The sequence below is a fragment of the Podarcis bocagei genome, assembly GCF_964188305.1.
Source record: "Podarcis bocagei genome assembly, chromosome: W".
In the NCBI taxonomy this organism is placed as follows: domain Eukaryota; kingdom Metazoa; phylum Chordata; class Lepidosauria; order Squamata; family Lacertidae; genus Podarcis; species Podarcis bocagei.
The window spans coordinates 32391461-32417337 of record NC_138131.1 but is presented as its reverse complement, the minus strand read 5'-3'; the positions used below and the strand labels follow the sequence as shown (position 1 = coordinate 32417337).

Sequence of the window (25877 nt, the reverse complement as noted above, 5' to 3'; positions counted from 1 at the left end):
GCTGTATTTTTCCAACGCAGCTCCCCCGTGAACCAGGGAATTAATCAACCTGCGTTCACACTTTTAGCCCGATATGCAGCACACCTTGAGTTTTGTTGCTGTGGAAAACACCTCTTCTTTCCACCAGCCGTCTGTTGAGCCTCTGGCTTCTCTCAGACGCTTGCCTTCTGCCTTGGAGCAGACGAGGACAATCCACCAGCCTCTCATGCAGATGTCCGATGAATCACAACCATCCTCTGCTACCATATGTTAGTATCTTCGCTCACAGTCAGAGGTACCTGGCCTCCCCCGTGGCAATTGAGCGAGATACTGTGTTTACCTTCCGTCTGCGACCCCGACAGGCTAGGTAAACAAACCCGGCGATTCTTCTCATCAATCAGACGTGAAGAACACACCCTCTGCTTCTCTGCTTCTCCCTCCCTCCCTGCATTCTCCCCAGGGAGGGGAAATGAGACAGACAGGAGCCCTTTTACATGTTTTATTCCTGTCACTCAGCAATACATAGAAATGCGACTGTTCCCTTCAGACCCCATCAGAAGAGACACACACTCCTCCCCTGTACTTCCAGCACAGGTCACATGACACTCTGAGCTAACATCCGGTGCTCAGTACAGAGAATAGGCTCCACCTTTTCCCCAACAGTACATCTGCAAAACATAACATCCTGTTTTGCATTCCAGCCATCTGGAGCTGGCTTTTGCGTTGGTGCTTTTTCCTGACAAGAGGTACACTGGTGAAACCAGTGGTGGGGAGTTCCAAGGGTGGAACTGAAACAACAGGGGACTGTTATATGTATAACAACTGTTTGTTTTCTAATCTGGATCATGTTTTGCCTATTGATGCTTTTGGGGGAGGATGTTGGGAAAAAGCACCAAGGCAAAAGCCAGCTGCAGGTGGCTGGAATGCAAAACAGGATGTTGTTGTTTCAAACTGTACTGTTGGGGAAAAGGGGGAGTCTATTCTCTGTACTGAGCACCGGATGTTAGCTCAGAGTGTCATCTGACCTGTGCTGGAAGCACAGGGGAGGAGTTATGACTCTTCTGATGGAGTCTGAAGGGTGCAGTCACGTTTCTTTGTACTGCTGAATGACAGGAATAAAAGATATGTAAATAGGACTCCTGTCTATCTCATTTCCCCTCCCTGTGGGGGGGGGGAAGCAAGGAGAGAGAAGCAGAGGGTGTGCTCTCCTCACATCTAACGAGGAGAATCGCCGGTTTACGACCTAGCCTGCCGGGAGTAGCAGACGGAAGGTAAACAAGTATCTCACTCAGTTTGCCCGTGAAGGCCAGTTTACCTCTGACTGTGAGCTGAGATACTGACAAAATCAAGCATACGTAAACATATGGTAACATCTCAATAGAAAAAGGACGAATAAGCTTCGTTTGCTCTTTCGGTGTTCATTCACCCAGAAATAGCAAAGCGAAGTGTAATAAGCCTAAACAAAGCCAAACAGGTTGTTTTGGTTTCCAACTACATAGAAAGAAGAATCTTGGATTGCGCTTACTTCATGTCGTGTTCTTTGCTGTTAATGCACATTGACACAGAAATCGCAAAGTGTGTGCAATGAGACCAAAATAACACAACATCATCTTTTTGCTTCCATATGCGTAGAAAGAAGACGAATGCTTTGATTGAGCTTTTTTCAATTCGCATGGTGTTATTTGGTTGTGCACCAGAATTACCCGCAACCAAAGCAAAAATGCCTTTTGTTTCCATCTACATAAAAAGGAGATGATAAAGCTCTGATTGGGCTTATTTCAAATTGGTGTTTTGGGGGTTAGAATGCACATTCACTGAAAAATCGCAGAGTGACATGTTTGTTATCAGCCCAAATCAAGCATAGGTGTTTTGGTTCCCTCTCAATAGAAAAAGGACGAATAAGCTTCGTTTGCTCTTTCGGTGTTGTCAGGGAACTGCCATCAGAGGCACGGGAGAAGGAGAGGGTCTCGGATTCTGCAGGGGAAGGTCCTAGCACTAGAGGGAGACTTAGCCGGGAAGAAGGGGAAGAGAATGAGTGTAACACCAGGGATCCAGGAGAGCAACAGGACAGGGAGGTGCAGGGGCTCCAAGACTCTTCATTGGAAGTTAGCAAGGAGAGCCCAAGCACCCCGCTGCCCACGCCCACCCTGCGCAGGAGACTCCCGCGCAGTGAGAGGCGGAAACGATTGGGCGTCAAACAACTCTTATGTCGGCAACGCTTTAAGAAACGCCCACAGTCAGATTCTACAAGTGACTAAGTGCAGCCACGCTAATATGGGCTGCGTAGCCCGGAGGGTTTAACCAGGCAATCCGATGCTCAAACGGAGCAGGATTATGCACGAGTAACTCCCAACCATTACAGGTGTTCATTCACCCAGAAATAGCAAAGCGAAGTGTAGTAAGCCTAAAGAAAGCCAAACAGGTTGTTTGGGTTTCCAACTACATAGAAAGAAGAATCTTGGATTGCGCTTACTTCATTTCATGTTCTTTGCTGTTAATGCACATTGACACAGAAATTGCAAAGTGTGTGTAATGAGACCAAAATAACACAGCACCATTTTTTCGCTTCCATATGCGTAGAAAGAAGACGAATAAGCTTTGATTGGGCTTTTTTCAATTCGCATGGTGTTATTTGGGTGTGCACCAGAATCACCCCAAACGAAAGCAAAAAGGTTTTTTGGGTTCCATCTACATAAAAGGAAGATGATAAAGCTCTGATTGGGCTTATTTCAAATTGGTGTTTTTGTTGGTTTCTGCTCTCTTCACTGTGCAGCGAAGTGCTTGTCACAAGACAATGTTTACATTCCACAGTCAGAGTACTGTCGGGTTTTCCCACGGGAATGGGAAACTGGATGTGACGTACACTGGTTTCCTGTTTTTCACTGACTCTCTCGGTGTTCTTCATTCCGAGGAGAAGGACGGTTGCTTCTCTGCTCCCGCAGAGGCAAGATGCATGTTTGTAATTTCTCTACATTGAACTGAAAATAAAGCAACATTAAGCATGTGGCACGTACTGCTCATCATTCCGTTGTGCACAGGACTCTGCAATTACAACATTTTTGGTTCCGGGCCCAGAAAGACGCAATCAAACTGAAGAATGGAGACTCCAGAAGTCGAGTCGGAATGCCGGCAGAGGAACAGACAAACGGATCGGCGTTATCTGCTCTGCGCGTCAAGTTTGATTGATGGAGGTATGTGCTCATGCTGCGGGCAGCCTGCCAGCTTCTAGTTTATGGTTTTATGGCTGGATTTTGAACTTTTGAAGCCGTTTTTGCCGCGATACAGGCAAAGGCACTAAGTCACAGGCTCACAGGCTTGGTGGCTGGGAAAGCGAAAGTACTTTTCACAAGTGCTTTTGGAAGCAGCTGTACTGTGACGCAGCTTGATTAAAGTAGCAATGATGGCTAATGCAAAGCTGGCTGATGCTTTTGGGATTCCTAAGCTCAATAAGAAAAATTATACGGACTGGGTACTTTATGCAGAGGCTGTTCTGCGGAAGGAAGGTCTGTTTAATGTTATTACAGACAACCCCCCAGCTCCAATTACAGATGAATGGGCTACAAAGGATTCCAAAGCAAGGGGAACGCTTACGTTGATAGTATCCCCAGAAGAGCTCTGTCTGTTGCGTGGAAAGACCACAGCCAGAGAAATTTGGGACACTTTAAGAGAAGCTCACTTGAGGACAGAGGCTGGTTCCTCAATGTACTACTATGCCAAGCTGCATGGTATGGCTCTTGCTGAAGGTGGAGATGTGAGTACACACCTGATGGAGATGCAAAATCTGAGACATGAGTTGCAACAGAGAGGACTCAACTTTCCAGAGGCTGTGTATTCCTTTATGATACTACATTCTTTGGGTCCAAGTTGGGAGTCCGTTGCCACTCAGATTGCTGTTCAGCCAACTGCTCAGCTCACAGTAGCCTATGTTACTGCCGTGATCCAGAATGAAGCAGATCGCCGGGGTGCTAGCTGCATGGGTATGGGGGAGTCTTCACAGACGTCATCCCAGAGTGCAGTGGAACCACCAGAGGGCGCCAAAGCTTTGAAGGCAGTGAAATGCTACTCGTGTGGACGTCTAGGCCATATGAAGAGGGAATGCAAATATCCCAGGGCCAAGACAGAGCAGCGCAGCGGAAGTTCATCGCGTGGAAAAGGCCAAAGCAAAGGCAAAGGTCCGGTGTCCAGGACAACGCAGCACAAGGCAATGGTCTCACGCTTCACTCCAAAGGTTGCAAAGGTCCAGAAGACGTCTAGATCTTTCTTCGTTGTTGATTCAGCAGCTACCCACCACATGTGCAACGATAAGCGACTGTTCGTGTCTTTTACACCGCAGGAAGGTGCGATTCACCAGGCGGATGACCACACGATCCCCAGTCAAGGCTACGGAACTGTTGTACTTTACAGTTTGGACTTATGGATACAGGATGTACTGTACGTTCCAGATGCCACACACAATCTTCTAAGTGTGATGCAGCTGAATGAACGGAACATTGACGTTTCCTTCAAGAACAAGAAATGCACCATCACAAAGAAAGACGATTATGTGTTGCATGCTGAAAATGTTGATCGTTTGTTTGTATTGTATTATGATGATGTTGTGCAGAATGATACTTGTTGCATTGCAGGTTCTAACAAAAGTTTGCATGCAGGATGTATTCATGATTTTCACCGAAAATTTGGTCATTTGCATTTTGAGGCAGTATCTAAAATGCCTGCCTTGGTTGAAGGTATGACTATTAAACCCTGCAGGTACCACATGAAGTGCAAAGCATGCGCAGCAAACAAGGTGAAAATGGCTGCGAAAGGTAAGGTGTCTAGTAGGCAAGCTACAGAACCATACCAGGTTGTTCATGCTGATTTAGTTGGTCCACTATCGCCCTCTTTGGGTGGAAATAGGTTCTTCATGGTTCTCATTGATGCATTTTCCAGGTATATTTATGTGTACAATCTCAAGCAGAAATCAGAGGCTTTTCAAAGGTTTAAGGAATTCTGTGCTTGGTTGGAAAATGTGCATGGTAAGAAGATAAAAACTCTTTTCACTGATCGCGGGGGAGAATTCACTTCTCAGCAGTTTGAAGCTTTTCTGACTGAGAAAGGAATTCAACACGATTTGTCCAGTCCTCGCTCGCCATGGCAGAATGGACTTTGCGAAAGGGCAAATCAGACATTGCTTCAAGGGTTAAAAACCTTGCTGCATGATGCCAATCTTCCAGAGAGTTATTGGGCTGAAGCTCTCTCGTGTTTTGTTTACAGTTACAATCGCAGATTATCTTCAGCGATTGGTTGTACCCCCTATGAGAAAATGTTTGGCAAGAAACCATACATCAAACACATGAAAATTTTTGGTTCTGACATGTGGGTTCACTCACCACAAGGCTCCAAATTAGGCAAGCGTGGTTTGCATGGTATCTTTCTAGGTTATCAGAAAGGTTCTTACAGAATAATGATGACTGACTCTAAGACAATTAAGCTCACAAGAAGTGTTGAGTACAATGCCAAGTGGGGGGAGAATGTGGGAATTTTTCAATGTTATCCTGATGACAGTGATGAGACTGAGGATAAGCAACAGCAAAAGCAGCGACAGCAACCCACGCCCACTGATGAAGGTTCTGATTCTGAGTCTGAATCTGAATCGGATACTTCAGAGGATTTCAAGAGTGCGAAAGCCTCTATGCGACCCTCTGAAAGCTCTGATCAGGAATTGGAAGAACCATTGTTCACAATAGGCCACTTTTCTCCTAAGAAGGAAGAGGAAAGTGTTGAAGACCAAAGGCTAATTCGCAGGTCACAAAGAGCCACAAAAGGCAGACCTCCAAAGAGATTTGCTGATGAATTTGCTAAGACAGCAGTAGCAGCTGTTAAAAGCTCCAAGAAGGTATTTGAACCTTCAAGTTTCCAAGAAATCCAGGATTTGGATTCTAAGGAAGCTGAGCCATGGTTAAATGCCATGAAGGCTGAGCTTGATTCCTTAGAAAGGAACAAAACATGGGAGCTAGTTCCAGTAGTTCCAGGAATGAAACTGCTTGGAAGCAAATGGGTCTTCAAAGCGAAGACTGATCAAAATGGCAAGATAGTCAGACACAAAGCCAGATTGGTAGCCAGAGGTTTTGCACAGGTACCAGGTGAAGACTATCACGAGACCTACTCACCCACTGTGAGATATGAGAGCATTAGGCTTATGCTCAAGCTAGCTGCAGAGGAAAATCTACACATTAGTCACCACGATGTGAATACAGCGTTTTTGTACGGATCTCTAGGTGAATCACTTTATATGCTTCCACCTGATGGCGTACAGGTAAAACAGGGATTTGTTTGTGCTCTAAAGAAGTCCCTTTATGGTCTCAAACAAAGTGCACGGTGTTGGCACACAAAACTCACTGAAGCATTGTTTTCTCTAGGTTTTCAGCAAGGGAAAGCTGATCCATGTGTATTTGTCAAAGAGGAGGGGCAAAAGAAGCTGTATTGTTTGTTTTATGTTGAAGATATTTTATTCTTTTGGAAAGATGTCACAATGTACAATAACGCCCTAGCTCAGCTCAAAGAGCACTTTGACATGAAAGATCTCGGTGAGGTAAACAACTACCTATCTCTGGAAATAGAAAGAGATCAAAGTGGTAACATTCTAGTACACCAGTCACGAAAAATTGCTGATGTGTTAAGCAAACTGAACCTGATGGATGCTAACCCTGTAGACACACCCATGACAACAGGTTATCAGGTAGAAGACACTGAAGAAGCATTTTCTGACACTACACTGTACAGAAGTGTGCTAGGCAAGCTAAACTTCATTGCCAGATGTTCAAGACCTGACATTGCTGTTAGCTGTAATTTGCTAAGCAGACAAGTTAACAATCCTACTGTTAAGGATTGGAAAGCTCTGAAACGCATAGCACGCTATTTAAAAGGCACTATGCATTACAGACTGAGATTTAACAATCAGAAGTCTGGTGGTCTTGAAATTTTTGCAGATGCAAGTTTTGGAAGTGACACTGCAGACAGGAAAAGTACGTCTGGAGTTTGCTACATGTACAATCAGGGTCTATTTGATTGGTCTTGCAAGAAGCAAACAACAATTAGCTTAAGTACTTATCATAGAATTATAGAGTTGGAAGAGACCACAAGGGCCATCAAGTCCAACCCCCTGCCAAGCAGGAAACACCATCAGAGCACTCCTGACATATGGTTGTCAAGCCTCTGCTTAAAGACCTCCAAAGTAGGAGACTCCACCACACTCCTTGGCAGCAAATTCCACTGTCGAACAGCTCTCACTGTCAGGAAGTTCTTCCTAATGTTTAGGTGGAATCTTCTTTCTTGTAGTTTGGATCCATTGCTCCGTGTCCGCTTCTCTGGAGCAGCAGAAAACAACCTTTCTCCCTCCTCTATGTGACATCCTTTTATATATTTGAACATGGCTATCATATCACCCCTTAACCTCCTCTTCTCCAGGCTAAACATGCCCAGCTCCCTTAGCCGGTCCTCATAAGGCATCGTTTCCAGGCCTTTGACCATTTTGGTTGCCCTCCTCTGGACACGTTCCAGTTTGTCGGTGTCCTTCTTGAATTGTGGTGCCCAGAACTGGACACAGTACTCCAGGTGAGGTCTGACCAGAGCAGAATACAGTGGCACTATTACTTCCCTTGATCTAGATGCTATACTCCTATTGATGCAGCCCAGAATTGCATTGGCTTTTTTAGCTGCTGCGTCACACTGTTGGCTCATGTCAAGTTTGTGGTCAACCAAGACTCCTAGATCCTTTTCACATGTACTGCTCTCAAGCCAGGTGTCACCCATCTTGTATTTGTGCCTCTCATTTTTTTTGCCCAAGTGCAATACTTTACATTTCTCCCTGTTAAAATTCATCTTGTTTGTTTTTGCCCAGTTCTCTAATTTGTCAAGGTCGTTTTGAAGTGTGATCCTGTCCTCTGGGGTGTTAGCCACCCCTCCCAGTTTGGTGTCATCTGCAAATTTGATCAGGATGCCCTTGAGTCCATCATCCAAGTCGTTGATAAAGATGTTGAATAAGACCGGGCCCAAGACAGAACCCTGTGGCACCCCACTAGTCACTCTTCTCCAGGATGAAGAAGAACCATTGATGAGCACCCTTTGGGTTCGGTCAGTCAGCCAGTTACAAATCCACTGAGTAGTAGCATAGTCAAGACCGCATTTTACCAGCTTCTTTACAAGAATATCATGGGGCACCTTGTCAAATGCCTTGCTGAAATCAAGGTAGGCTATATCCACTGCGTTCCCTTCATCTACCAGGCTTGTAATTCTGTCAAAAAACGAGATCAGGTTAGTCTGACATGACTTATTTTTCAGAAATCCATGCTGACTATTGGTGATCACAGCATTCCTTTCTAGGTGCTCACAGACTGTTTGCTTAATGATCTGCTCCAGAATCTTCCCTGCTATTGATGTCAGACTGACTGGGCGGTAATTATTTGGGTCCTCTCTTTTCCCCTTTTTGAAAATAGGGACAACATTTGCCCTCCTCCAGTCTGCCGGGACTTCGCCTGTTCTCCAGGAATTCTCAAAGATGACTGCCAGTGGTTCTGAGATCACATCTGCCAGTTCTTTTAATACTCTTGGATGCAGTTCATCTGGCCCTGGAGACTTGAATACATCTAAACTAGCCAAATATTCTTGTACTATCTCCTTAGTTATTCTGGGCTGTGTTTCCTTTGCTGAATCATTTGCTCCAAATTCTTCAGGTCGGGCATTGTTTTCTTTATCGGAGAAGACTGAGGCAAAGAAGGCATTGAGGAGTTCAGCCCTTTCTGTGTCCCCTGTTTGCATTTCTCCATCTTCTCCTCTGAGTGACCCCATTGTTTCTTTGTTCTTCCTTTTGCTACGAACATACCTATAAAAGCCTTTTTTGTTGCTTTTAACCTCTCTAGCAAGCCTGAGTTCATTCTGTGCTTTAGCTTTTCTGACTTTGTGTCTACACGTGCTGGCTATTTGTTTGAATTCCTCTTTGGTGGTTTCCCCCCTTTTCCATTTTTTGTACACATCCTTTTTTAATCTTAATTCAGTTAAAAGTTCTTTAGATAGCCACCCTGGCTTCTTTAGGCACCTTCCATGTTTCCGTCTCATTGGTATTGCCTGACGTTGTGCTTTTAGTATCTCCCTCTTAACAAACTCCCAGCCATCATGAACTCCCTTTCCTTTTAGTATTGCTGTCCATGGGATCTCACCCAGCACTTCTCTAAGTTTTATGAAGTCGGCTTTCTTAAAGTCAAGAAATTGAGTCCTAGTATGCTTGGCTGCTCCTTTCCGCTGTATAGTAAACTTCAGAAGAGCATGATCACTCGTGCCTAATGATCCATCCACATCTACCCCACTAACCAGGTCATCAACATTGGTTAGGACCAGATCTAAAATGGCTGTTCCTCTTGTTGCTTCTCCCACTTTCTGGACAATGAAGTTGTCTGCAAGGCCAGTGAGGAATCTGTTTGACCTTATGCTCTTGGCTGAGTTTGACTTCCAACAAATATCCGGGTAATTGAAGTCCCCCATTACTACTATCTCCCTTCCTTTTGCATGCTTGGCCATCTGTTCCAGGAAGGCATCATCTATGTCCTCCGTTTGGCTTGGGGATCTATAGTAAACTCCCACAATGAGGTCACTGTTATTCTTCTCTCCCTTAATTTTGACCCAAATGCTCTCACTTTGGCTTTGAGGTTCTAAATCTTGGATCTCTTCACAGGTATACACATCCCTGACATATAACGCCACTCCTCCTCCTTTCTTGTCTGGTCTGTTTCTCTGAAATAGATTGTATCCCCCCATTATTACATTCCAATCATGGGACTTATCCCACCAGGTTTCAGTGATGCCTATTATGTCATATTTAGTTTGCTGTACCAAGAGCTCAAGCTCATCTTGTTTATTTCCCATGCTTTGCGCATTAGTGTACAGACATTGAAGTCCATTAATCATTCCCCCGTGTCTCTTATTTAAGGATTTTTTCCTCCCACCACTAGGTCTGCGTGCTGTTTGCTCCATTTGGTCTATGACATTTGGATGATCATCTTCATTAATTGATAGACTCCTACCTTCAGGAGCACTGTCTCCCTCCCCCACATTAGTCAGTTTAAAGCCCTCCTGATGAGGTTTCTGAGATTTTTGGCAAAAACATTTCTCCCAACCGTTGTGAGGTGCAGCCCATCACTTGCCAGAAGTCCATCTTCAAGAAACTGCAGTCCGTGATCTAAGAATCCAAACCGTTCCTGTTTACACCATTTGCGAAGCCAGCTGTTCACTTCCACTATTTTCCCCTCTCTCCCTGGGCCACGTCGTTCAACTGGGAGGACAGACGAGATGACAATTTGTGCATTTAGTTGCTTCAATTTCCTGCCGAGAGCCTCGTAGTCTCTTTTGATCTTCTGGAGGCTATTGCTTGCAGTGTCATTGGTTCCCACATGAACCAAGAGGAAGGGGTATTTGTCAGTGGGTTTTATGATTCCTTGCAGTCGTTCAGTTACATCTTGAATCTTAGCCCCGGGGAGACAGCACACTTCCCGAGACATCTTGTCAGGCCCACAGATCACTGCTTCTGTTCCCCTCAGTAGGGAATCCCCTATCACCACTACACGCCTCCTCTTGGGTTTGGTCGGGGTTCTTCCTTGAGCTGTCCATTCCAAGGTCGCCTGCACATTCCCTGAAGACTGACTTTGCTGCTCGTCTTCATATACTTGATCGACTGTAATGAGGGAGAGATCCTCAAATGGAGTCTGCTCTTCGTCTTCCATGCTAGAGGAGAGGACCTCAAAGCGATTGTGTATTTCTAAACAATCAGAGTGAACCCTGGGCCTCCTACTTCTTTGAGTCACGTTTCTCCATATATCTGGCTCCTGTGTTGGTGAACTATCCTCCTTCTCAGGGGAGCCCCCTGTCTCCTCCTTGGTGGGGACAGTGTGCTCTGTTGCTTCCAAGAAGAGCTCCAGCTCTCTAATTCTTTGGAGCGTAGCTACACGTTCCTCCAGTTGCTGGACTTTGTCTTTTAAAAGGGCAATCAACATGCAATTGCTGCAGGTAAAGCTGCCTGCAACCTTTGGAAAGATGGCAAACATTGCGCAGGAATCGCAGGCGACTGCAGCTGTTCCCTCCCCTCCCATCTTGAGATTGTGTCGTTGGGGGTGGCTACAAAGGTCCTCCATCATAAAAAGCTTGAAGACAGGAGAAATAACTTCCCCCACAAAAAACCCCCTAGGTCTCTCCCAACAAACGTTTGAGACTAGCTCCCCTAAATCTAAAAGATGGGTATAACTGCGCGCGCCGCACAATCCCACTGTTAAGGATTGGAAAGCTCTGAAACGCTTAGCACGCTATTTGAAAGGCACTATGCATTACAGACTGAGATTTAATAATCAGAAGTCTGGTGGTCTTGAGATTTTTGCAGATGCAAGTTTTGGAAGTGACACTACAGACAGGAAAAGTATGTCTGGAGTTTGCTACATGTACAATCAGGGTCTATTTGATTGGTCATGCAAGAAGCAAACAACAATTAGCTTAAGTACTTGTGAAGCTGAATTGAATGCACTGTCTTATTCACTTAAGGATTGTGAATGGTTGTTACAATTGTACAAAGACATGAAAATTCCTGTCAAATGTCCAATCCAGGTTTACCAGAACAACAAAGCATGTTTGGCTTTGCTGAATTCGGAAGGTTGTAAGCAAAGCACGAAGCACTTGCAATTGAAGTTGCATCATGCTAGGGAACATATTCAGAAGGGACTCGTAACGGTGTCCTATATGCCAGGTAATGAAATTCCTGCTGATGTATTGTCCAAGATTGCATCAAGGGATCAACACTGTACCTATGTACAGAAGTTGGGTTTGTACTGATATTGTACGAACACGCTGCCCAGTGATGTTCACAGAAAGGGGGAGGATGTTGGTTTCTGCTCTCTTCACTGTGCAGCGAAGTGCTTGTCACAAGACAATGTTTACATTGCACAGTCAGAGTACTGTTGGGTTTTCCCACGGGAATGGGAGACTGGATGTGACGTACACTGGTTTCCTGTTTTTCACTGTTCTCTCGGTGTTCTTTTGTTCTGAGGAGAAGGACGGTTGCTTCTCTGCTCCTGCAGAGGCAAGATGCATGTTTGTAATTTCTCAACATTGAACTGTAAATAAAGCAAGTTAAGCATGTGGCACGTACTGCTCATCATTCCGCTGAGTACAGGACTCTGCAAATACAACAGTTTAAAGTATCTCTGGAAGCATTTTCTAATTTCCTCAGGGTTCTGGATGTTTCTCCCTTCATTCTCTAAGTTTGTAACCGTATTCAGTTTTTGTCTCTTTTTCAACTGCCATGCTAGCAGTTTCCCACATTTATTTGCTGATTCAAATGACCTTTGTTTCATTAATTTAATTTTCCACTCAACTTCTTGATTTATCAATTTAGCATATTGTGCTTGGTGGAATTTGATTTCTCTCAGAACCTCCTGTGATTTTGGTTTTGATCTTAATTTTTTCTCAGCATCTCTTATCTTCTCCAAGATCTTATCCTTTTTCCCATTCCAAAGTCTTTTCTTTATCGTATTCTGTTGTATCAGAAACCCCCTCATAACAGCTTTGCTTGCATCCCAGATTACTCTTTTTTCCACTGTAGTATTCAAATTTATTTCAAAATAGTCTTTTAGAGTCTTTTGGGCCTTCTTCACAATCTCCTGATCTCTTAACAAGGTGTCATTCATTTTCCATCTGAAGGAACCGATTGGAATTAGTCTCATTTCCATTTTCATAGCGTTATGGTCGGAGCAGGTTTTTGGGCAGATTTCCACTTTTCTAGTCTTAGGTGCCAGTCCTCTAGTTATCCATATTTGGTCAATTCTTGTCCATGTCAGATGTGCTTCAGAAAAGAATGTTCCTTCTTTTCCTAGGGGGTTCTTTGTCCTCCAGATGTCAATCAAGTCCAAATTGTCAGTTAGCTCAAAAAAAGTTTTAGGTAGTCTGCCGTCTTTTGTCAAATTTTGATTTTGTGACTTATCCATGTTTGTAGAGACCACCCCATTCATATCTCCCATCATAATGATGTTGGTATAGTCCAGATAGTCCAGCATTGTCTCATGCAGCTTCCTATAAAATTCTGATTTCCCCTCATTCGGTGCATAGATTCCTAATATTAAATTTTTTTCTCCTTGAGTCTGTATCTCGATTGCCAAGATTCTTCCTTGCTCATCTTTAAATAAGAATTTTGGTGACAGGCTCTCCTTTGCATAAATCACCACTCCTCTTTTCTTGACTCTGTCCGATGTAATAAATTCTTGGCCTAGTCTTTTATTAATTAGCACTTTTCTATGGAGCCTAGTCACATGCGTTTCCTGCAAGCAAATAATGTCCAGCTGTTCTTTTTTCAATACATGAAATATTCTTCTTCTTTTTTCCGGGGAATTCCCACCATTAATATTCCAGCTAAGGAGCTGCAGAGACATCCTGGATCAGTCTGCTATTCCTTTGGTGGTGGCGTCTCTTTCTTTTGATCCTCTGGTCCCAAAGGTGCAGGAGCAGGTACAGGTACAGGTGGAGGTGGTGGCCAAGACCCAGGTCCTGCTATTCCTTTCTGAAGGTCCTCTCCGTGGTCGTTCAAAAACTTGTCTTGATCTTCTGCTGTTTTAATTTTTATTTTCTTTCCTTTAAAGCTAAAGGATAGTCCTTGAGGAAATTCCCACCTAAAGGGAATTGAATTACCTTTCAGTAATCTTGTTAATTCTGTATATATAGATCTAAGGTCCAAGAGTTGCTTCGGAATATCCTTGTAAATTTCTGCTCTAATGCCTTGAATAACCAGTGATTTTTCAAAATGAAGGCTTAATATTTTATCTCTCTCTTGCTTGGATCTCAAAATAATCAAACAGTCTCTGGATCTATCTTTCTTCACCAATCTTCCCAGTCTGAAAGCACTTACGATTTTAAAGTCCTTGTCTTCTCCAATAGCCCAAAACTTTGAAAATTCTGATGTCAGATAGCCTATTAAGTCCCCCTGTTCAAGTTCTGGGATGGCTCTCAGTCTGAGATTATTCTCCCTATTTCTCAGTTCGATCATAGACATCATAGACAGGTAGGCCTGCTGTTCACTTATCTGTTTGTGCAGAGGTTTTACCTCCACCTGTACTGCTTCGGCCTTTCGATTGGCTTCCGCGGCTTTTTGATTCGCTTCCTCAGCTAATTTACGGTTTTCTGCAGTTACTTCCTGTAAATTCCCAATTGCTTGTGTATGTTGAGCAACTTGTTCAGTCAATTTACTGATACTGGCTGTAGCTTGATCAATTTTGGCTGAATGCTCGTCTGCTTTCTTATTTAAACTTTCCAATTGTTCTAAAATTTGTTCTAAAACAGCTGCAGATCCTCCTGTAGCCATATCTTCTAATGATGTCTGCTCGGTTTCTCCTTCATGTATCTCTAAAACAGCTGGGACAGATGATCTGCGTGGCTGAGAAGTCAAAGTTGTTTGCACTAAATGTTTAGCTTTCGCTTTAGCCAATCTTGTTTTGCCCGTACCACTCATTCCAGTCCTGTCTACGTGCCAAGGTCAAGCTGTGTAAAGTCCCATGGGAATCACAATTCCAGAGAGTAAACAACAAAGCAGTAGAGAATAAAAACAAAAAGCAGGTCTCAGACAGCTGTAAGTCCAAAATCCTCTAGGGGGAGTGTAACGATGCCTCAGAAAAGAAAATAGAGTTGTTCCGCCATTAAAATCCAAACAGTTTTAAACCGCAATGAAAGGATCCTTCAGCTCCCTTTTAGCATGCAGAGCTTTCCCAAAATTGAAACAAAGTCTCTAAAGAGGTGCGAGAAGCAGTTTTCCCATTTGTATCCAGACTATAATGCTCCAATGTAACACTTTCAGTAGTTAAACAGTCTCAGCAGTTTGACAGTTCTTTTTTAAACTGGCAGCCCGTGAATTTGGGCTTCTCCGTCATTTATAAATCCACAAAAGGGGGAGGAAAGTCCAGTCCAAAGCCAACAAAAGTAGAACAAAAGTTAACTCTCTTAATCTCTTAGAAACCAGTTCAAATGTTGCACAAAAGTCCAAACTTCTAAAGTCACTTTAAAAAGATTCCAGCTTGTCAAATTCTTTGCTTTAATTCTTTAAGCACTGCAGGGAGACGGACTTCCTGGTTGCATCTCCTGCTTTCACCAAATTTAGTCACTTTAGTCCCGAAATTCTTAAATTCCCCTTACTCACGGGTTTGTAGTTTTGAATCAAATGTTCCAGGAAAAAAGGTCGGCGCTCATTGGCAGCAGCTGCACGGCTTCACTTCTGCAGAAAGAGCGATGAACTCACAGCACCGCGCCAGCCCTTCCACGTTCCGGAGCCCCTTACGGGGTTCCTTCTTCGTTTTGGGGGGCGCTTCTGGTGCCCGCCGAGTCCCACGGCCACAGGCTCACTCTACCTGTGGTTTTTCTTTATGGGTCTCCGCTTCGCCGTAGCGGACGACCCTTTTCTGCGGAGCTCCCCTTCACAGCGCAAAGGGGACCGCCATTACCGTTTTGCGCCGCCTCCAGAAGTCCATCCGTAGTCATTTTTTAAATTACGCATTTCATAATTTATATTGACATTATTTGACTCCTTACTTCCATTTCTCTTTAGACAATACTCCTACATTTTTCACAGTGCTCTTTTAAACCCCACTAGCATTATCTGTCCTTCACTTATATTTTCCAGATGTTCCACAAATTTCCCCCAGTCCTCAATGAACCTCTGGTCTCTTAAGTATCTAATTTTTCCCGTCAATCTATCCAACTCCGCGTAATCTAACAGTTTCATTCTCCATTCCTCAACTGTCGGTATTTTCTGTTGTTTCCAGTTTTGGGCCAGGAGGACTCTTGTTGCAGTCGTTGCATATTGAAACAATTTACAATCGTTACTCTTTATCTCCCTTCCTAATATTCCTAACAGGAAGGCCTCGGGGTTTTTTTTTCAAATGTATACCTTAAAATTTTCTTCATTTCATTATATACACTTTCCCAAAAACCTTTTACCTTTTTGCATTCCCACCACATGTGGTAGAAAGACCCCTCTTTTTCCCTGCATTTCCAGCATTTATTACAAGTTTTTTACATTTTTGCCAATTTTGCAGGGGTTATATACCATCGGTAAAACATCTTCATTATATTCTCCTTCAGCGTCATACAAGCCGTAAATTTTAGGTTTTTTTCCAAAAATTTTCCCACTCTCCAAAATGTATATTATGTCCGATGTCCCTGGCCCAATGTATCATGACCGACTTTACTCCCTCATCTATCAGATTCCACTCTAGCAGCAAATTGTACATTTTGGATAAAGTTTTATAATCGCTATTTATTATTTCAATCTGGAATTTGGAGTCTTTATCAGCATATCCTCTGTCTTTAATATCTTTCCTGAACATTTCATTTATTTGAAAACAATGTAGCCAATCAAACACATTTTCTTTAACCTGTTCGTACGGTTTCATTTTCCATTTCCCCCCTTCTTTGAATAACAATTGATCGTAAGTAATCCAGTTGCCTCTCATATTGTTCTTCTTGACGCTCATAACTTCTAGTGGGGATAGCCAGTGTGGAACTTTAGGTTCTAATAAATATCTATTCCTTTCCCACACTTCAATCAGGGGACCTCTAAAGATGTGGCTTTCGAAACCCTTATGGATTTTCTTCTTCTCATGCCATAAGTACGCATGCCACCCAAACCTGTTGTCGAATCCCTCCAGGTCTAACAGTTCCTTCTTTTCCAATTTTATCCATGCTTTCAACCAGCAAAGGCACGAAGCCTCATAATATAGTTTCAAATCTGGCAGGGCAAAACCTCCTCTTTCTTTTGCGTCTGTTAAAAGCTTAAACTGAATTCTCGGCCTTTTGCCCTGCCAGATATATTTTGAGATTTCTCTTTGCCATTCTTTGAATATCTTAGTTCCCTTAATTACAGGGATAGTCTGAAATAAAAACAACATTTTTGGGAGCACATTCATCTTAATTGTAGATATCCTACCCCAAAATGACAGTTTCAACTTTCCCCACACCTCGAGGTCCTTTCTTATTCCTTTCCATGCCGGCTCGTAGTTATTCTTGAATAAATCTATATTTTTCGGGGTTATCCATATTCCTAAATATTTCACCTTTTTGACCACCTCTATCTCTGTTTGTTGTTGCACTTCTTCAATTACACTTAAGTCTGTATTCTTCGTCATTATTCTTGGACTTTGTTGGTCAGCCGCGATCCCCGCTAATTGATTTGTGATCCTCAATTTGCGATTTATGGCCGCCCGGCACACTTCCGCTCCGCAGCTCTCAGTCACGCCTCAGCAGAGTTTAACACAGCGGTGTAAAACTGTCAAGTATCTTGGCTCAGCTTCCAGACAAACACACACAGAGTACAGGTTTGTCTATTTACAGTTGTTTATTCCAACAAATCTCCGGAAAAACCAGGACTGCTTGCAGCCATTATAAGACTGCTCCTTTCCCCTCACAGCATAGAGTGAGAATGGCAAACTCCTCCCAATCTCCTCCCAGCTTCGAAAACTGACGTCAGAATGGTGTGGCATCATGGGAACAACTTAACCTGTTAAGTTCCAGACCCAACACCCCTCTTTGCCGCACATTCTGACAAGACCCTTTTGAGTTCAACACCTTCCCCTTTGCCTTGTGCCCCTTCCCGGCATCTTTCCCAGGCACCTGTTGAACCCCTTCAACACTCCCAGAATCACACTGTGCGAATCTTGCCCACGCACTTGTTGCCTGGTATCTTTCAGGTGGAATGCCCTTTGTTGTGCGACTAGACCTTCTGGGCATAAACTCAGATGTTACCTCTGACTCACTGCCACCAGGAACTGTGTCCTCAGCATCACGGGATTCCCCCTCTGATTTAAAGCGTTTACGAATCCTCTCCATTACACTCACAGGAGAACTGGGCTCGCTTTTGGGTGTTCTCCTAACATCTTGCGGAGAAACTACCGATACCTCCTCCTGTTCCTGACTTTGGTCAGTGACCTGATCGTCATCATCAGACTCAGCCTCTCCTTCCTCCCCCTCAGAATTTTCCTGTTCTGAATCAGAAAGACATTCTGAGAGCACATCACGCATGACAGCAGTTTGTGACTTTTTATCCTGCTCATAGAACTCAGCGTGTGTACTGATCAGTAACTTACTCTGATCACCTGATGGAAATGCGAACCTCCATGCACGTGCTTCTGGCTCATACCCGCAGAATATCATTTTCCGGAACTTGGATCCATCTGGCCCCTGCAAAGCAGCAGGTACTGACACAGATGCACGTGACCCAAACATACGCAAAAAATGAATCTGGGGTTTCCTGCCATGCAACAACCCAAACGGTGTGTCACCTACCATTGAATTGTAGGTACGATTCCAGGTGAAGCTCACATACCTGATTGCCTCCAGCCAAAACCTTGGAGGTAACCCAGAATCTTTCAGCAACACCTGTGCAGCCTGGACCAGAGCCTCACATCGGAGCTCTGACACTCCTCTCTGATTGGGTGAAGTCACTGTGTGACGTATCCCTTTCTTGCGAAAGAACTTCTGCAAAGCAGAACCTGTTGACTGGGCTCCTCTGTCACTTGTGACAGCTTGCACTCTGGTGGAAAACCTTTGTTCCACCTCCTCAATCCAACTTTTGATCAGCTGTGCTCCATCATCCTTGGATTTGAGACCGTGAGTCCAGGTGTTCTGCGTAAAATCTTCCTGCATTGTCAGCAGATACCTGGCCCCTCCCAGACTTGGTTCCTTTACAGGACCCCACAAATCCACGTGGACCAGTTCAAAAGGTTTTGTTGTTACCCTCTCTACTTTTGGATAACTGCATCCTTTTACCTTTGCCAGTTTGCAAGTTTTACAATTCACAGCATATCCACATTCTGAGATCTTACAACCTTTGGAAACCTCCGGCAGCACCTGTAGTTCTTCTAGAGAACCATGAGCTGTTCGTGCATGCCAAGCATGGACACATGAATCATGATTGGGAATTGTAGCACGCAGTGCTTGTGCTTTCTCAACCTTCCCATCACCCTCCAGAGACGTTTTAAGAATGAAGAGATCATTCTGCCCCTTTTTAACCTTGGCAAGCATCCTCCCTCCTTTGGAGATTGTGCAGACATCATCCTGAAAACAAACCTTAAATCCCTTTTTCAGTAAATAAGGCACAGATAAAAGACAGTGGTGCATCCCAGGAACAGTACAACACTCCAACGTCTCCTGTAAAATAGAAAAATGCACATTTACAGCATTAGTCACATTTCTTTTCTGTCCATTTGCAAAGAGAACAGTCTTCCCAGCCGGAATTGCCTTGCAATTCCACCTCTCGACAGCAGGTGTCTCTGGAATCAAATTGCAATTAGCTGCAGAGTCAATAACAAAACTAAGCTCTGAGCTTGTCCCACCGCCTTGCTCAAACAAAGCAAGACTGGCCGTGAGTTGATACGTCTCTTCCTGGCACCTGGCACATCCACCAGCCTCAGTCCCACGCCTGGTTGTTTTTCCAGACCGGTTGCCATGGAAACCCGACTGGTTCCCATGAGAAGTGTCCTTGAAACCTTCCTGTGCAGCTGCCCTCGCTCTGCTCCGGTGGGGGCAATCTCGACGCAGATGTCCCGCTGCAATACACACGTAGCAACGACGAGTGGAAAAACACTGCCCGGGGCTCTTTTCAGCTGGCTTGGCCCTCCTTCTTCCGGAAAAGCACTTCTTGCCAGATCCGCCCCCCCTGAACGCCACTCCAGCAGGCACAGTGGAAAACTTTTCAAACTTGCCTTTGGAATTTGCCGCCCCCCGACTTGCTCACTAGCACTCCTTGAGGCTAAATCATCAGGAACAGGGGCTCCAGCCATCTCTAGGCTTCCAGCTTCCATCTGCCCTTGGCCCTCTGCTGAGTCTTCACACAGACGTTTCAGCACTCGCCAAGCCTCACACGCAGATTCAATGCTTTCCAGGTGATGTTGCAAATTAGCATGAACACCTGCTCTCAACATGCAGATCTCAGCTCTCATAGCTTTCTCCCTCTGCATTTTCTCCTCCAGAGAAACAGATCGCGACTTTCCTGCATCTCTGTCATCTCTGTCCACCAGCAGTTCCACTGGCTCTCTCTGGGAAATGTCCCAAACTTCCGTGGCCAAAAACCACGCTCTCACCCTTCTTGCCCAGGTATCCCACGCTTGGGCGGTGAGTTCCTCAAGCTGTTCAAACGGAGCTTGAAACACCTCCTGGCCATCTGCCATGTTCTCCCGTTCTCCCAAGGGGCCCCAAGCTGTACTTACAAAATCACCAGCTCCTCTGGCTTCTGTCCCTGGAGAAACGATGCCTTGCTGCTCTCAGCTCTCAGCAACACAGGCAAATCTCTGCGTCTTTCAGCTTGCTTGCTTGCTTGCTTGCTTGCCTCCGCCTCCTGCCGTGCTTCTCTGCTCGACACCGCAGATTTCAAAGCTCCCGGCAGCCTCCCGTGACAGTTTTACGATCGGTGATTAAGGTTACCCATAACCTCTTGGACTTTGTTGGTCAGCCGCGATCCCCGCTAATTGATTTGTGATCCTCAATTTGCGATTTATGGCCGCCCGGCACACTTCCGCTCCGCAGCTCTCAGTCACGCCTCAGCAGAGTTTAACACAGCGGTGTAAAACTGTCAAGTATCTTGGCTCAGCTTCCAGACAAACACACACAGAGCACAGGTTTGTCTATTTACAGTTGTTTATTCCAACAAATCTCCGGAAAAACCAGGACTGCTTGCAGCCATTATAAGACTGCTCCTTTCCCCTCACAGCATAGAGTGAGAATGGCAAACTCCTCCCAATCTCCTCCCAGCTTCGAAAACTGACGTCAGAATGGTGTGGCATCATGGGAACAACTTAACCTGTTAAGTTCCAGACCCAACAATTATTTTAGTCTTTTTCTTATTTAATTTGAAGCCTGCCACTTTACCAAATTGTTCGAATTCTTCCAGTACCTCATTTATTGAACTCGTCGGGTCTTCTATCGTTATTACCAAATCATCTGCGAACGCTTTGACTTTATATTCATTTTGGCCAATTGTTATTCCTTTTATCTTCTTATTTTGTCTTATTGAATTCAGGAGGACTTCCAACACCGTTATAAACAACAATGGGGAAAGTGGGCATCCCTGTCTTGTTCCTTTTGCTATCTTTATTTCTTCTGATACCACATTGTTTATAATCAGTTTTGCTTTTTGTTCTGTGTAAATTGCCTTTACTCCGTTGAAAAATTCTTTACCAACCTCCATATATTCCAGATGCTTTAACATAAAGTCCCAAATTATATTGTCGAATGCCTTCTCTGCATCCACGAACATCATTATAGCTTGCTTCTCACTCCTGGCAGACAGATATTCTACTATATTATGTTTCTTATATTATCTTTCATTTACCTGCCAGGTAAGAAGCCCGCTTGATCCCCGTGGATGCTTTCTAACAATATGTTTTTCATTCTTTTCGCCAGAATTCCTGCAAAAATTTTATAATCTATATTTAATAGTGAGATCGGCCTATAATTTTTAACTTGCAATAAATCTGAGTCCTGTTTCGGAATTAATGTAATAAATGCATCTTTCCATGTTTCTGGTATTTCTCTTTCTTTTAAGATGTTATTCATTACTTCTTTCAATGGTGTCATCAATGCGAATTTCATTTCTTTGTAGTAGTTAGCGGTGAATCCGTCTGGACCTGGAGCTTTCCCCCTTTTTAATTCTTTTATTACTTCTTTTATTTCTTCTATCTCTATTGGGGTATTCAGTTGTTCTTTTTTATCTATCGGAATCGTCTGCATCTTTTTTTCTTTCAGAAATCTTTCTATTTTCCTCAAATTGTTTTTCTCTCTGTTTTTATATAATCCTCTGTAATAATCCAAGAAACCCTTCCTTATTTCCTTAGGGTTAGTTATCTCTTCTCCATCCACTACAATTTTATTTATTGTGTTTTGTTCCTTTCTTTTTTTGATTTGCCATGCCAGCAATTTTCCTGATTTGTTTGCAAATTCAAAACTTCTTTGTCTTAGTTTTTTAATATTCCATTCCACTTCTCTGTTTATTATCATTGCAAACTGGGATTGCAAAGCTTTAATGTTTTCTTTTATTCTCTTATTAGGTTTTTTAACTAATTTTTGCTCATTGTCCATTATCTGCTTCAAAATATCTTTTTTCCCTTTTTCTCTACCCTTATTTTTAATGACATTCTGCTGGATGAAAAAACCTCTCATCACTGCCTTGCTTGCATCCCAAACCACTTTTATTTTTGTACCTTTATTCAAATTATCCATAAACTATTCCGTCAACCTTTTTTGTGCTTTTTCAACAATTTCTTGGTCGTCTAAAAGGTAGTCTTTCATTCTCCACCTAAAAGTTCTTTCTTCCAAACCTTTTAGTTTCATTTTTATTGGGTTGTGATCAGAGATCATTTTGGCTTGGATTTCTACCCGAAGAGTTCTTGGCGTTAATTCATTCGAAATCCAAATCTGATCTATTCTGGACATTGACTGGTTCGGCTCAGAGTAATAAGTGAACTGTTTTTCCAGTGGGTGTCTAAGTCTCCAGATATCTATCAAATTACAATTTTTAACCAATGAAAAAAAAGTTCTAGGTAACTTCCCTTCCTTACTTCTTCCATCTCTGAGTCTATCCATTTCCAATGACACCACTGCATTCATATCTCCCAATATTATAATTTTCTGATCTACATATTCAGATAGTTTTTCTTCCAGAATTTTGTAAAACTCAGACTTATTACCATTTGGTGCATAGATCCCGACTATAATTAGATTTTCTCCCTGCCATTTGATTTGGACCGCTATTATCCTTCCTTCTTCATCTTTAAAAATTTGTTGAGCTTCAATTTGGTTTTTGACATAGATGACCACTCCTCTTTTTTATCTTTATCTGAGGATATAAACTCATTTCCTAATCTTTTATTAATCAATATTCTTTTGTGTCTTCTTGCTACGTGTGTCTCTTGTAGGCAAATAATGTCCAGGTTTTCTTTTTTTAAGATTTGTTCAATTTTATTCCTTTTTTTCCTCATTCATCTCATTAATGTTCCAGTTCCAAATTTTTAACGCCATGGTGATTTAAATTTAAATAGATTTGTTTCTCCTTTTATAATTTAGCTGTTTCTTCTTCCTCCTGTTCCTCTTCTTCTCCTGATGTCTTTCTTGTTTCTTCCCCTGAGTCTGCGCCTCCTGCTGCCTCTTCTCCTTTATCTTCTTCTTTTTCTGATCTCAGTTCTTTATATTTTCTCAGGAATTTTCCAGTTTCTTCTAGGCTTATCAGTCTATGCCTCTTGCTTCTGTAAATGAATGAAATACCTTCCGGGAACTCCCATTTGAATTCTATGTTATTTTTCTTCAGCGTCTGCACCAATGCTTTATACGGCTCTCTGCGTCTCAGTAATCTAATTGGTATGTCTTTAAAGATTATTATGTAGTTCCCATTAATGCTCAGTCTTTTTTCTCTATTTTTTTGCAGAATCATATTTCTCATTTCCCTTTCTTTAAATGTGATCAAGCAGTCTCCTACAAATTTTTTAACTCTAGTTGTTTTTACACATAGTCTAAATGCAGATTGTACCGATCTTGCCATTTCTTCTACTGGTAATTTCATCCATTGAGCTAATTCTGTTATCAATTTCTCTTTAATGTTTTCACCTTGTGATTCTGGGACTGCTCTAAGTCTCAAATTAACTTCCCTCTGCCTTAGTTCATTCATGGCTATTACGTCCTTCATTTCTTCTTGCGCTTTACTCAGTTCCATCATCTCCACTTTAATCCTATCTTCTTCACGTTTCACATCTTTCATTTCTAATCTCGTCTTTTTCAATCCCTCTTCCACGGATTGTGTTCTTCTAAATACTTCCTTTATTTGCCCTTTCAGTTCATTAACTGTTTCGTCCATTTTTTTATCCATTTTTCCAATCTTATTATCTACTTGTTCTAATTTTACTTCTAATTTTTTTCACTTTGTTTAATTTCCGCAAACATTCTTAATATATCTGCTTTGAAGTCTATTTCTTGCTTGGATCCTTTTCTTTCTGTTGGTGTCCCCCCCTCCATCCTCTTTGTTGGATTCGACATTATATCTTATTTAACCCAAAACCCTCTATTACGTACCAAAATATTTTTATATCTCAATTTCTAAATTATAATTTGTAACCCCTCAACCAAAATGCCAAGTAAGTTTACAAAATTTTACACAATCCCCAAATAATACCAATATAACCCCAAAATATATTCCAGCAACCAAGCAGGGTCTGTTCCTGTTCCTCTTCTTGCCTCCACTCAGGCTAATCCACTTAGTTACCCAGTCTGCTTCTTCCTTTTGGCTTTAGTTATCAATTTTCAGTTTGATTTTCAATTTTATAGTCTCTTCAGATTCCTAACTTCAAATATTAGCACTTTAATCCTAATAATAAAAAAGTAATCAAAAAGGAAAGGGAATATATATTATCGAACCCAAAGAGGGGGAGAAGGACTATATTATAACATCCAAAGTCTGTCTGTCTTGGTATCCGAGAGCACCCTTTAATTAAAGTCCATAAAATTGGAAGAAGAAGAAAAAACAAATTGCAATATTTTATTCTATCCGCTAGGTGTCCTCCGTTGTTATGGCATAATTCGGAAGTGAAGAAAAGGGAATTGAGGAAATGAATCAGTACTTTAGTGTCTTTTAAATATTACTATATTCCAATTCCAGTAATAACATAAGCAGGATTAACAAACAAAAAACAAAAATAAGTTAATTCAACCAAAGCCACCAAAATGCGTTGTTGATTACAACGCTTCAAGTTCTTTAATGGCGTCGGAACCTTCTCTTCCTTTTCACTGTCCTTTGTTCTTTAAAAGTGAAAGTGGAGAACAGTTCCTTCTTCTCTTCCCCCCCCCCCTCAGTTCATCGAGTACTTCCAGTTTTCAAAGCGATACTTTCTGTTCCCTATTTTAGTTCTAACCAGTTCTTGATATTAAGTATCCTCTTTCCACAGGATACTTTTGATGTAAAAATCATGCAGGGAAACAAACAATAGAATCATAGAATCATAGAATCATAGAATCATAGAGTTGGAAGAGACCACAAGGGCAATCAAGTCCAACCCCCTGCTAAGCAGGAAACACCATCAGAGCACTCCTGACATATGGTTGTCAAGCCTCTGCTTAAAGACCTCCAAAGTAGGAGACTCCACCACACTCCTTGGCAGCAAATTCCACTGTCAAACAGCTCTTACTGTCAGGAAGTTCTTCCTAATGTTTAGGTGGAATCTTCTTTCTTGTAGTTTGGATCCATTGCTCCGTGTCCGCTTCTCTGGAGCAGCAGAAAACAACCTTTCTCCCTCCTCTATGTGACATCCTTTTATATATTTGAACATGGCTATCATATCACCCCTTAACCTCCTCTTCTCCAGGCTAAAAATGCCCAGCTCCCTTAGCCGTTCCTCATAAGGCATCGTTTCCAGGCCTTTGACCATTTTGGTTGCCCTCCTCTGGACACGTTCCAGTTTGTCAGTGTCCTTCTTGAATTGTGGTGCCCAGAACTGGACACAGTACTCTAGGTGAGGTCTGACCAGCCGCTAGGGAAACTCACTTTCCTTAGCCGCTAGGGCAACTCACTTTCCTTTCTCCGCTCTGCAAATCACTTTGCGTCCGTGCTGATTCCGGATAATAGCTGAACTCCACAATATTCTTGTTTTTTCCTCCGGGTTTCTTTTATTCTTTTATTAATCGCCAATTTCAGTTTATTCCCAGATTTCTTTTATTTTGAGAGCGAGGCGCTTTCTCTGCAAGACTTCGCTACTCGGGGGTAGATAATGGCTTCCCTCGACCTGCCGCTTCGCTCCTCCGTTCTCTTCACTTCTTTCGGAAGCTACCTGACAGCCGGGCGAGCCGCTTCTGGTCCCGCTGGGATCCTGACG

General features: G+C 42.9%; 1 long non-coding RNA gene across 1 annotated transcript in view; it reads right to left on the bottom strand.

Annotated features, from left to right (window-relative positions):
- Positions 1-467: 467 nt before the first annotated feature.
- Positions 468-25877, bottom strand: part of LOC308577914 — a 131398-nt gene continuing 105988 nt past the window's right edge. The window contains exon 2 of the long non-coding RNA XR_014003769.1: positions 468-591. This is a non-coding gene — a long non-coding RNA (uncharacterized lncRNA). The remainder of the gene's footprint in view (positions 592-25877) is intronic.